This window comes from Lissotriton vulgaris, chromosome 1_1 (genome assembly GCF_964263255.1).
Source record: "Lissotriton vulgaris chromosome 1_1, aLisVul1.2, whole genome shotgun sequence".
NCBI classification, from domain to species: domain Eukaryota; kingdom Metazoa; phylum Chordata; class Amphibia; order Caudata; family Salamandridae; genus Lissotriton; species Lissotriton vulgaris.
The window spans coordinates 1,253,743,955-1,253,758,512 of NC_141685.1; positions in this window are offsets into that span (position 1 = coordinate 1,253,743,955).

Below are 14,558 nucleotides of genomic sequence, written 5' to 3' on the forward strand. Positions count from 1 at the left end.
CCCCTAGCATTAGCCGAGTAGGTAGAAGAGTGGGATTGCCCCCAGTAGCGCGCCCGGATTCTGGAACAGGTTCCGGACATGAGATGCGTCTCCTGTAGGAGGCATATATCTACCTTGTGTCGCTGTAAGTGTGAGTGGATGAGCCTGGCCGTGGGGTGGTCATTCAGACCACAGACATTCCAGGTCCAGCAGACAATGTGATGGAGAGGAGGTCCGGAGCGTAATGCCCTGTAGCGCAGGTGGGGGGCACCAGAGGCAGATGTAGCAGCCATAAGGAAGTGGTCCCAGTTATAGCGATATGCAGCGCAGCCAGGAAGCTCTGCAGACAAGTGTTAGCAGCACAGCAGGAACGTCCACCCACAAGGCAACACGGAGAGAGCATGCAAGCAGCCGACCAGAAAGTGTGGCAATGGAGCATAGAGCACACCGGTGAACATGGGCGGTATCCCATGCACCCAGACCCAGGAAATGCAAAGGGCGAGGGGGGAGGGACCAGAGGTGCAAAGTGATCGTTGACAGGGGATAACCTGTGACTTGAAACAAGGTGAGGCAGGAAGCACAGCACTGTGTCCCAAAAGAGACTTGTGAAGACAATTCTGAACAAACAGACGGTGGCGAACCGAAGCCACCTACCCAGTAAGGAAACAGAGAACCCCATAAAGGAACCACCCACCCCATCCCTACCCAACCACCCCAAACAAAGACCCATTCCGCCACCCTCCCCCAACCCCCTAGGAGAACCAAAACCCCTCACCCGCACACCCACTCCAACCCCCAATTAGGCTGAGTAACCCACCCGCACCACCCTGGGAACCCACAACTAGGAAAGGAAAATCCAACTTTAGAATAGGGAATCATCCCGTGGGGGCATGGCAGGGTTAAGCACACACCCCTGCAGTGAAGCAGGGTGGCCAAGCTTAGGTGGTGTTAGGCATTCCATAGAACAAGAATAAATGAGGAACAAAGTGCACACTTCAGTCATTGTCACTTAGGCGAGCTACGCTGTTAGCCTGAGATTTAGCAGGAGAGGAGCGGTGAGTTTTGTCAAGCTTCTTGGCAAAGGTGAGGGCCTCCCTGGGGTCTGGAAAGACCAGTGTTTTTGTCCCCTGACTAAGCATGGGCGAATTTTGCGAATTTGTGAACTCGCAATCCGCAAAATCTGCGAATTTGCGGATTTTTTTTTTTGTTCGCAAGGGTTTCTGCCAGTTTGCGAGGGTTTGGTACCAGTTCGCAATTGCGAACTTACTTGTCGGCTCGCAACGGTCGCGACTATGTTGTTTCTACGCCTGGTTCATCATCACAGGTTCCCAGCACCCTCTGTTTCACCACAGCCACCCTCTGTTCCACCCATGCCACCATCTGTTACATCAATGCCACCCTCTGGTTTATCATCACTGTAGATTATGGGGGGGGAAAGCAAGCACACCTGCCCTGCTTCAACTGACATGGAAGAACAGGGTAACCATGACACCACTCAACTTACTGCTGATCTCCTAACCTTAGGACTTCAACAACTGGTAAAGGGAACTACTCACCAAGCGGGACACACATTAGATGGCTTGTTTACCAACAACTCAGATATCTCTCTATTAGATACTCTCCCTCTCACGTGGTCAGATCACAGGGCCATTATCTTTGGTATACATAATCGGCCTGTTAACCCTCCTCCCTCCAGGTCATGAACTAGGATAGGGACCCGTGCCTGGAAGAATGCAGATATCCCTCAGATGGTAGACATCCTGACACTATCCTTCCCTACTGGAGGATCCAACCCTGCTCTCTCAGCCTCTGATTTCCAAGATTGGATTCAGAACGCGGCTGATAAGGTGGCTCCGGAGAAGCTTATCCGACCCAACAGAATATCTCCGTCGGCGGTTTGGTACACCGAAGAGCTTAGGCTCCACCGAAAACACTGTAGGAACTTAGAAAGGCGTTGGAGAAAATCCTACTGCCCCATAGCCAAGCAATCCTACAAAGACGCCCTGACAATATATAAAAAGGCTATTACTGCTCGAAAAACTACCTTTTTCTCGGCTCAAATAGAGAATGCCAGGAACTCTGCCAGAGAACTGTTCTCAGTGGTCACCGCTCTGTCTACCCCTTCTTCGGGTACCGGGGCTGAACCCTCTCAGTCTCTCTGCAATGCTCTGTCCAGCTTTTTCATCACGAAGGTGGCAGATATCTACTCTTCCTTTGCAGGGGACGTAGGGAAAAGAACTAGAGTTTGCAGTGGGGAAGAACTAGTTACTGACCATGACCCCCTCTCCTTCTTTGCCCCCATTACGCAAGATCAGATTAGCAGACTCATTTCTACTATAAAGTCTGGCTCCCCCTTGGACCCCTGTCCCCCCTCAGTGATGGCCAACCTAAGTGAGGTGATCTCCCGCCCACTTATGGAAATTTGCAACACTGCATTTCAAACCGGTCACTATCCAGTCCCGTGGAAGAAGGCAGTGATTAAACCTCTTCTGAAAAAACCCTCCCTGGATCCTACAGCTCTGGCCAGCTATAGACCCATTGTGTGTCTCCCCTTTCCCGCCAAAATATGCGAAGCTCTGATGAATAAACAACTTTCAGAGTTCGTCGATACTCACCAACTTCTCAACGAAACGCAGTTTGGCTTCAGGAAAGGGCATGGAACGGAGACCGCCTTAATAAAGGCCTCAGATGAGATCAGAGCCATTATGGACCAGGGAGGTGTGGCCGTCCTGATCCTTTTGGACCTATCCGCAGCCTTTGACACGGTCGACCATGCTATTCTGGTCGACCGTGTCACAGCCCTGGGGATAAACGGCATGGCTAGAGATCTTATTTCATCTTTTCTGGCCAACCATACCCAGACAGTGAAATTGGGCAATTTCTACTCTCCTGTCTCTGCACTCCCTTGTGGAGTCCCACAGGGTTCCTTGCTAAGTCCTACGCTATTTAATATCTATGTAGCGGACTTAGCGAGGGTAATAAAGGCCCGTGGGTTGCGACTAACATCTTACGCAGACGACACCCAACTGGTTCTGGCATCCATAAGGACGGCCCAGTGGTGGCAGTCAATTTCCAAAGGGCCATGCTTGCTGTCAGTACCTGGATGTCCTCCAATTGTCTGAGGCTTAACTCAGACAAAACCGAGGTCATTATAAAAAAGTAGGAGGCTCATGTATATAAAATATGTAGATTTATTTTGAAGTTGAAGAGAAGGAGCACAGCACAACCGTTAAGCAATATGTCCAGGGAATGAAAAACAGTTGAAGCAGAATCTGGAACCCAACATGTAAGATGCAGGCACGCATCATACATTCTAGGCTCCAACAACAATGAGGTAAAGCATAGAGAAGAAAAACAAGCATAGGAAAAGCAAGAATGTAACACATCTTATCCCTATAAAAGAAAATTAACACAGGTACCTACTAGGCGTTCTTTTGGGTCTAACATCAGTTTTAACCCTAGATGCAATGGACAAATCTTTATGAGGAAAACTTTGAGGAGACGCATTAACATGCACATGAGGAGACACATTAACCAGCGCTCGTGATGGTAGTGAGTTAGGAGAACTAAGAGAACTGGACGAATTAGAGGAACTAGGACATCTGGCCACCCTACGAACATTCCAAATTCTTCCATCTTGTGTGGCAACATTGTTTTTGAATACTTTGACCACTTTAATGGGAGGAAAGAATTTAGAAAATCCTTTAACCAGAAATCCAGGTTTTTTCACCCTCACCCATTCTCCTACCACAAAATCATGAAGTTTGACATTCATTTTTGAATCAAACACAAATTTCATACACTGTTGTTTATCTTCAACACGTTTAGCAACACTCTCAATATCAATTTTAGAATCATTCCTGTTTAGCTTCTTAACCCACCAGGGACAAATGACAGAAGTGGGTTCCCTACCTTTCAGAAGTTTGAAAGGACTCACGCCTGTGACAGAGTGAGGAGTGATGCGATAGACCCAGAGTCTTTTCCTGACCACATCCAACCAACAGTCGTCAGAAGAACCTATACCATTAATGCAATCCTTAAGAACCCGATTAAAACGTTCCACCTGACCATTCTCCCTAGGCTCATATAATGAGACAGTATGATGCTTAATACCACAGCTGTCAAGAAACTGTTCCACCTCAGAGGAAATTAGCTGTGCACCATTATCAGTGACAAAGGTCTCTAAATGACTTTATACAATATTCATGTGTGATAATGGTCCAAGGGGAACAAGAGTCCACCATAAGCTCTAATACTTTACCCAAAATGGTAAAACAACTCTTAAGAGAAGATAGTGTGTCTGCCTGTGACATGTCAAATGACTCCTGCACAGAAACAACAATACCAAACTCCTTAATGTCTAGATCATTACATGCTTCATCATTAACATATGATACATTACCAGTAGGACGTTTAGAAGTAGAAAAAGAAGATTTTTTAGTGTCTTGGAACGGTCTTGTGGGAGTTTTACACATTTTAGAAAAATGTCCAGAGCGTCCACACTTATTACACTGTCTACTAATAGCCGGACACTGCGGGAAAGATGCAATATGGTCGGGATTACCGCATCTAAAACAAAATAACTGTTTAGCCTTCCCATCATTCCTATTGGAATACAAGACATTTCTTTGTTCCTGGGGTTTAACCACACTAACTTCACTAGTAGATGTAGAAGTACTAGGAGCAGATGCTTTATCTAACGATTTTATCCATTTATCAGACTGCTCCAGGGCTTTAGCAGTACTGATCGCTGTTTCTAAACTAGGGTACCCTAAGATCCACAACTGCTCTTGAACTTTCTTACACTTCACATGTACAATGATCTGATCCCTGATCATTTCATCTGTCATAAGGCCAAAATTACAATGTAAAGATAATGCACGTAAAGCTGTAAGAAAATCATCAAAACATTCCTTTTCATCTTGAACCCTAGTATAAAACTTAAATCTATTTAGCGCAACACTAGTGATAGGCTTGAATCTCCCTTCTATCCTAGAAACAGCTTCATCATAAGCATTGCTATCACCACCAGATCTTACAGGAGGTTAGTTCTAAACACTAATTGCCCTTCTGAGCCAAGGTAATGTAAAAATATGTTCTTTTTCCTCTCTGCAGACATGCGTTCTCCATCCATAGCTTTGAGATAGGTAAAAAATTCCTCCTTCCATCTTGGCCATGGAATAGGTGGATCACCCTTAGATTGTAAGAACTTGGACGGTGGATCAAATTGCATGTTAAATTCTGGATGTAAAATCAATGTCAAATAAACCTCTAAGAAACAAAACTAATGAATCTAAAAAAATAATTATCAAAATATCCAGTAGATGACAGTCTAGCAATAAAATACACAGGTTTCCAGTGAAGGTTTCCACAGCACAGTTTCAAAAGAAAACTTGAAATGTTGAAGTAGTAGGAAGCTAATAAAAAATAGTCACAATAAGGAAGTCAATAACAGGTAGTATATTGAGCTTGTAGTATTTTTGAAAAAGTATATAGCTTGTAGTCTTTTTGAAAAAGTATATGAAGTTTGTATTACTGTTGTTAAAAAGTAAATCCTCACAAGTGAAAATAAATAATAGAAAACACGCAAGAAAAGGAAGAGCGTGTAAAGTAGTACCTTTTCCTTCCAATTTAAAAGTAAAATGGTTAAAATACACTTGTCCGGTGAGCATGCAGCAACCGCTTCGTGTTTCAGTCACTCGGTGAGATTAGTTGCTATGGCAACGAAAATGGCAGCCAACGTGATGCGCAATGACAGGACGCGTAATGCGCGATGATGCGCAATGACATAAAGCGTGATGCGCGAGAACTCACGCGGGTTGGCTGTCAGCAGCAAATCAGGATCGAGGTGTAAATAAAGATGCTGATTGGTTCAAGCGTCGTACTTGATGACGTAACGAACCAGGATCAGTTCACGAAGAAAATATAGGAAACACGAAGAAATCAACAAAAGGCTGAATACTTTACGGAAATCCACCGGAGCAAGTAGGAAATCAGCAGGAAATAATCCGCTACTCTTCTGAAATGAGAAGACTAATTTCAAACGTTTAAAACGTGGATTCTTTAAATTTCTGCTCCTGTGCTCCAAAAAAATGTGGCAGAAAATTGATGAGAGTCCTTCGTCGCCAGTATAAAAAAGTAGGAGGCTCATATATATAAAATATGTAGATTTATTTTGAAGTTGAAGAGAAGGAGCACAGCACAACCATTAAGCAATATGTCCAGGGAATGAAAAACAGTTGAAGCAGAATCTGGAACCCAGCATGTAAGATGCAGGCACGCATCATACATTCTAGGCTCCAGTTGAAGAGAAGGAGCACAGCACAACCGTTATGCAATATGTCCAGGGAATGAAAAACAGTTGAAGCAGAATCTGGAACCCAGCATGTAAGATGCAGGCACGCATCATACATTCTAGGCTCCAGCAACAATGAGGTAAAGCATAGAGAAGAAAAACAAGCATAGGAAAAGCAAGAATGTAACAGTCATGACTTTTGGTAAACTCTCCCCGGAATGGTCCTCCATCTGGTGGCCCAATCAGCTGGGCTCTCCACCTGTCCCAGTTGAAAAGGCTAGAAACTTGGGAGTTATTTTTGACAGAAAGCTGTCATTTAACCTTCACGTCAACAAGGTTGTGTCATCTGCGTTCTTTATTCTAAAGAAAATCAGGAAATTGCTGCCTTACCTCCCTACTTCAGCCGGGAAGACCTTGGTCTCTACCTTAGTGTTCTCTAAAATCGATTATGGGAATGCCCTCTTTCTCAACTCTCAGAAACTCATTCTATCTAAGTTGCAGTCCATACAGAACGCGGCTGCTAGAATTCTTCTTGACATCCCCCGCTGCCAGCCTACTACTCCTGCCATTCGTCAACTGCATTGGCTAAGAGTAGAGGGCCGCATTAAATTCAAGGCCCTCTGCATTGCCTATAAGGCAGTGCATGGCGTTGGATCCAAGTTTCTGACTGAAGCATTTCAGCTGTACACCCCTAAAAGGCAGCTTAGATCTGCCAACACCTGCCTCCTGCCGGTACCTCGCACGAAAACAGCAACCTGGGGAGACAGACGTTTCCTGGTTGCTGTGCCCAAGCTTTGGAACCTTCTGCCACTCACGATTAAAACTGCCCCCAATCTGATGAGCTTCCGTAGGCTCTTAAAGACATGGTTGTTCAACCAGTAAGTTTGCTGTTCGGTCTTTCTGGCCTCCACATGCGCCGAGACACCTTCGGGTATTTGTATGCGCAATAAAAATTTCGAAATAAAAATATAATAAAATAAAATATGAATTAATTTGGGGTTAGTTTATTATTGTGTCACTGTTTTAAAATTCCAGGTCTGGCACCTGCTTCCTTATCAGTAATTTGCTTTCTGTTGCAGTGCAATTTTTTTTTCCAAGACCTTTGTGGCCTACTTGTAGCTATTCTATGAGCCTGCTGTGAGGGTCAGAGCAGGGTCATACAATTGTTGCAACTAGCAACTGAACTCTGGAGGGGCCCCAGTCAGGAAGCACTACAGGGAATGGTTACTAATGATGAGTTTGAACTCTTGCACCTGCTGAGTGCTTTCAGTTTTGCAAAACTCATTTTTCTGCAATTTCGCGGGATTCGCGGGGCGCGAACACGCGCGAGATCGGATTCGGAAGCCGCGAATTCGTGCGAATATGCGATTTGTTTTTTTGCGGCGTGTTAGTTCGCAAGGTTTTGTGCATTTTCGTGAGCTGCTTGTAGCGCAAGGCGCGAAGTTACCCTCGCGTTCGTTCAAGGGCACGGCCATCTTGTTTGCATGACGTATTTCCGTTTCCGTTTGCTCGCCAGTTCAGTTTCCCGGGTGTTCGTGAGGAAAATCTTGCGCGAACCTACCCGCGCGGTCGTGAACGGGCGCGGCCATCTTGTTTCTCATTCATTGCTATGGTTCTGGGCATGCTTTTGGTATCCTCTCTGTATCTCTGCCATCCTTTGCTTGTTTGACGTTTTTTTAAATCTATTTTACTTATTATCTATCTCTCTATTTTTCTTGCTCTATATTTTTGTGTTTTCTGCTACTTTTGGTTAATTTTTAACTACTTTTTTCAACTCTTTACTTTTCTTCTCTTCCCTATTCTATTTTCTTTATTATTTAGCTTCCTTTCTGCCCGTACCCCAGGAGATCTTTATCCCGGAGGAGGTGGCCGCACTAATTTTTTATGTTCAGCGCCGCCTCCCCAGGACCATCATGGCAGGCGGCAGGATTGGTGCCGGGTACGGGATCCGGGAGCGCCGGAAGCGGTGGGAGAAGGTGTGCCGGGCCATGTACCACCACTCTCGGGTCCAGCGCACCTACAACCAGGCCACCCACCGCTGGACGGATGTCCTGGACCGTGAACGAGATCTGCTCGACCTGCTTGGCCTTGAGATCCCCGGGCTTGGTGAGTAGTAGTAGCTATTTCTTTACTACTCTGCTTTCTCCTGCTCTGTGTGTTTTTATATTGCAATTTTTTGTTTTTTACCAAGAGCAATAATGCTGCTCAGTACATTGTAGGTAAATTATATTTCAAAATCTTCTGTGCATTTCAGGTGCACTGCTCTCCTTCTCAGTAGTGTTGCTACTATGCTTATTTGTTTTTGATTTTGTGTTCATTTCATTGGCCTGTGAAATTATGCATGAGTGTAGTTTAAAGAACTGCATAATGCTAGACACTAAGGTTCAGATTTTTAATTACCGGCACATCCCTGCAAAGTAGCAGGGATGCCCAGTAATTGTGCGCCACGCCATCACCACCCATGGTGTGCCGTACTTACAATGTGGCGCACCATGGGCCCAAAACATCACCAAAGCGTTACGCATCTGTGCCGTAAAGGCGGCGCATTGCTGGAGTTGCGTCGCAACGATGGAGCAGCTCCATCAATGCTCTGGGGTGCCCTATCTCCCCAATACTGCGTCGAGCCGTACGTCTGCTTCAAGCAGGCGCAGGGTTTTAGTCACGCATCATTGTCGTTAAAGTGAGTGATTGAAATCTTGAAGATTTCCCTCAGCCACTTTTAGGATGCGTTCCTGTGCAGGATCACCCTCCCTTGCGCTGGAATGCCCCCTGATGGCGCAGGGCTTTACAACGTGATGCATCTCCCATATGCGTCACATTGTTAATATACGCCGCACCATTGCGCCTCTTTTGTTCTGCCGCTGCGTCACAAAAGTCACGCAACAATGGAGTAAAAGAGCCGCAAGAGGCTTCTAAATCAGCCCCTACAGACTCAAGTCCAGTCCTTCCTTTGTACACATGGCGATAAGAAGAAATAGTGGTGGTGGATTGATAGTTTGAGTATTTTAATGACTGGTTAATGTAGTAGGAAACTTTAGTGTTGTCGCTGATCTGCAATCACGATGGACTTTGTCTGTCACTTCGCGTGCTGCGGACTGCTGCCTGCCAATCCTAGGCAAACCTTTTTAGTACTTTGTTTAGTGAGTTACATAAGAAGTTTCCAATTCGACGGTCCGCAAATCAAGCAATACTAATAATGTAGTAGACCACATGAGATCGGTCAATAATATATCCCGTGGAATAGTTGTCTATTTGCTATTTCGCCAAAATATTTTGTTATTGTTCTTTTGAAATGTTTGATTTGGTTGACAAATATCATCCATGTTTTCTGGTCTTTCTTTCTTTCATGTTGTACATCAGCTCCCCCCAGGGGCAAGAGGACACAGGAGGAGAAGGAGGGTGCTGTTCAGGATGCAGGCCAGGATCGGGCAGGCGAGGGCTCCTTTGCTGGCCCCAGTAAGTTTTAATTTTAATATAGAGTACTTATTTTTTCCTAGCGTTCCTCATTCGATTTGTTCTAAATCGTCTTTGATCTCCTTGTAGACTGGATCTAAATTCTTATCCTGCCTCGACTATGACTCCCTGTGGTATTACTAGATTATTCTTATTAGTCTGTCTGTGTAGCTAACTAAGATTGCACATTTGGCAATTCCATTGGACTCCCATTCTAGTCAGCAATAGCTCTATGCACTGAGTGCAGTCCTCTGGGATTGTCCATAATGTCTTTTCAAGTCTTCTAAATGTTTATGCTTTGAGAATTGCCAACAATAAAAAGGTGAATGACCACCAAGAAAGAATAAGATACTACTTTACTTTTGGTTTGGATAGTAGGACAATCCATTCTACTACTGTTGCAGGGACAGGACAAATCTGCACAAACAGAACTATGGACACTAAATAATGCATTGCTTAGCTTATCAATTATAATAGGTGCTGTTAGACTTTCCACATACCTCAGTGATAACAGATTTTGTAGTTGAACCCCCAATCTCCTTACTGACTAGATAGTGTGGCAGAGCCATTTAGCTCCCAAATTCACCGATGATTGATCCCCAATGATGTCTGAGGCACGGACTCATGCTTGCAAAAATTCCAAAACCTTTAGCTCATCCACTCTAGTCTGGAGGACCAAAAACCGCAGAGTCTATTTAAGTTTAAAAGCTTTATTAAAAGTAAACACATTTATTAAAATCAAGTTTGTCATAAAAGTAAACGTTTAACTGAAAATGGAAAAGTTCTTAGTGCTGACGATTAATTGGACACATTTCTTGTGGTCGAGCCGAGCTCTCACCTGGTTTGAACTTGATCCTGCTCGTGTTCTTAGAAGTCAAGCTTCTGTCTGTTAGGAGAAAAAGTGGTGCGTGTTAAAAATAAAAAGCAACCATTCATCAGTTGTGCCAAAAAGTGCAGCAAGACAACAGCCTTCCCTGGAAAAAGGGACATTTTTACTTTAGAGTAGACAGTCACAAATTATTACATTGTATTCTGTTTTTTTCACATTTCTTTTTTCCTCCTAGACCAAATATTATATAGTAGTGAGTGGTGTATTCTAACATTACTAAATGTACTTTGTAGGTGGAACATCTGGAGGCGGGGCCAGGTGCGGAGGTGGTGGCATTGGACGAGAGCAACAACTCTGGGGAGGAGGCGGTGTAAGTGCCGGACAATCCTGTGAGGGATAACACGGTGGTAGCGGGCAGAGGTAAGCTATATATTCCTTACTTATTGAGATTGAAGACTGCAGAGTGTGCTTTCTGCACAGGTGTATTATAAATCAACCAGGTAGTAGCCTCCTCTAAATGTACTTCGACTTAGCTGTGAAGTTTTTGGCGAGAAGAATCCCAATCAGATCTGAGATGAACTTGATGGATGGGATGAACAAAAAGCGAAAGAAGGGTGTAAGTAAGTGTGGAAGGAGGAGAAATGTAATGATGACTGTCAAAGAAGAATGATATGTGTTTGCTTGGTCCCCGAGGTGGCTGGGAAGGAAAGAATATGGTATGGTGCATGGCTGGGTGAATGATGAAGCAAGGATGGGTGGAAGGAGAACAGCCTGGGTGGGTGAAACAGAAACTGTATGTGTGCATATACTTTGAATGGATGGATGCCTGGATCATGGTACTATCTGACTCTTAGATAGCATATGTGTATCTAGAGAGAGTAGACGGTCACTGGATGAACTAAGTGTTACTTTGAAGAGCATGTAACACCGCACCCGCACGTCCGTTCCAGTGTAGGAAAGGCAAGGAAAAGAAGTTGTAATTTTGTCCAAATACTACCATGAATAGTAGCAGTAGTTTGTATTGCAACTGCAAGCACAGCATATATCCGGTTATTACGGTGGACACTCCCTACCTCTCTTAATAACTTTAGTTTAGTAGTAGTACGTCATTCATGTGTGGGTGTATCACTGTTCACTCAATAATAAGCAAAGCACCTAAAGTCATCCCATATGTCATCAAATACATCCCATGTGAAGTGATCGATAATCAGATTATTTAGCTTCTTCATTTTCCTTTTCTAATACTCATTTGCACTATAGGGTGAAAGCTAAATTAATTAAGCAGTAGCCCTTTTAATAGAGTATTCTCAGTGCCACCCGTAATACAAAAGTAAGAGCTTCACCCCCTGCATGTACTGGACCGGTACAGTAACGCAAGTCTGTCTCACTCATCATGGTGTGCGTCTGTTTTTCTCGGGTGCAATTTCACTGCGCTGGCATTATGCCGGCTTGCATAAGATAACGTACCAATTTTCCCAAACAAGAGAGAAGAAGAAGAAGAATAAGACTGGTGTACTGTCATAGTCGACTGTAATGGAAGTCCATAGTGCTCGTAGAATTTGTTCCTTAAACCCCCACTAATGTTAGAGCAAGGATGAAGAAGTCGGAGGTTACATAGATACTGTCCTCAATAGTTATGTACTGTGCTTTCAATTTGCTACTTGTACTGTGACACAACTTTCTGCTCAATCATTTTGTGTTAATCTTAAGGAGCATTGGTTACAGACTATGTCTTTCTTTCTTCATATAGTTGCTCCTTCCAAATCAAAGAGACCATCAAGGAGGAGGGAGCTGGCTGGAATGACCCGGCAACGGAGGCTGGATGCCACTGTCGCCGAATATCGGCGGCTGGTGGCCCTGGAGGAGGAGGAGACGCAGTCTACCGGTACAACAACAACATCCACTGGGACAGCTGCATCCTCCTCCATGCCCCCACGGGCTGCCAGCCAGCGCAGTGCTCCAGCGGTACGGAGCCGGGCTACCAAAACTAACCGCCACCGCTGAGCAGCAAAGACAGCAGCTGCCCCCCACAGGATTTGCAAGGCACGCCAGCGCCGCTTATGCCTCAGAGTGTCCTACCTGGAGCAGGAGGTCCTAACCTATAAGAACTTGGTGGAGGGCCTCCGCTTCAACCATGCCACCCTCCGCAAGGAGCATGATGCCCTGGCCGCTAAAGTCAACAGCACCCTGCCATAGTGTCCCTTGCCCCTTTTTTAGAGACTTTTGGGGGGTGGGAATTGGGAGTTGGGTTTTTTTGGGACTTTTGAAGGACAATCGTTGGGGTTAGGGAGGGTCTTGCGGGAGATTATTTTGTTAGGGCTATAAAAATATACTTTTTGAAACTTTATCTGACCATACCTGTTTTTTACTGCTTTTGAGTCTGGTGGGTGGGGGTTTAACAGTAAGTTTGTTTTCCTGAATAGTCCTAGGACTTTAGTAGTACTATTGTCAATCTCTCGTCTCTCCTAATACTCCATTATACTTACTCCAACCAAATGCTTATCTTACCTGTAATTTGTGTTTGAAAGTAGGGCTAGGCCCAGGGCTGGCTCCACGGGAAATGGCGATTAAGGTTGGCAATCCAGGGCGATTAAATTTCCTCCTCATTGCAGTGGTACTAGTGGGGTGACACAGTGGCAGTTGCATGCCTATGGAAAAAAAGAAAATGAAACCTGGTTTGTCCTTACTGTAGCATTACAACGGTACGATAGAGAATATAGCAGGTGACAGTACACTAGAACAGTGCCACAATGTAGCCTAACAAATGGTAAAGTATTGATAGTATAACTTGTACTTGTGTTGGATTTCTTTGACATTGGCTACTACAACAAGAAATAGTACTGAAGCTGAGTAAGTCTAGAATATATCCTCGGATTCCTTCACCAGCCTGTTGCTATGACCTTATCCTCCCCAGCAAGTGTGTGGAATTATTGATGTCATTTAGTCACACATCAAGCAAAACCACACAGCCCAGGGGAAGAGGGTTAGGGTTTGTAAAATGGATGGGAATGTGGGTTTCTTTTCGGGTAGGTTTTGTTGGGAGAAAAAAAAAAGCACAGCATGGACAAACAATAATTGAACATAAAGAATTTTTTGGGTACATAGCTAACCATAAATCTTTTACGTTACATAAAGGAAGTGCATGCACTACTGAATGCATTGTTACTGAAAAGTAAGTAGTACTTTCGACAACCGTGAATGACAGAATGCGTCAGTACAGGGCTACATTAAATTAGGTTTAAAAAATAGCCGAAGTAAACCCTATAGAATGGCTGTAGGGATCAATTTAGAAGCAGAGAGAGATCCAAGAAATGCAGTCACATTCATAGAAGAAAACAATGGATACTGTATCTGTATGTTGTTGTTGTTGTCCTGTTGAATTTGGTAAGTAAGTTGCATGCAGCAAACAATTCCTCTTATTAGCGGCACTCCTCCATTCCAGCTGACGCTTCGTCCATCAATGTTGGTGACCAGAAGACACCCTGTCCACTGCCTGCCTGGCGGATGCTGAATTGCAGCTCGCTAATGTGAAGCCTGACTCCATCCTTTTTACCCCATTGCACAGACTGAAACCTGGCCTGTAATTATTGAACGAAAAACAGGAATTGATTTAATATGACAACACCACTGATAAATAAATATAAGGTATGTACGCTGTGTAGTGCAAAAAGTCACACTTTGATTTTCCTAATAGACAGTACAATATTTTTGAAAGTGCGTACTCTGTCTGAGTCACCTTTTGAAGGATAAATAAGTATGGGCAAATTAATTTAGCGGATCTTTCCCCTCAAGCTAGATGTACTGTAAACTGTGTTTTAGAACAAAATTAGACCTTCCCAGCAGTGCTCCCACCCAGACCCTTACTAAAGCCAGTCGCAAAAATGTAGGAGACCCCAAATCAGATCTCAAAAAACGAGGCCTAGCAGAAAACTGGTGACAAAACATACTTTGAAAGTAAAAGTAGGCCAAAATACCCCCTTACCCACCGTGGATTGTATTCAA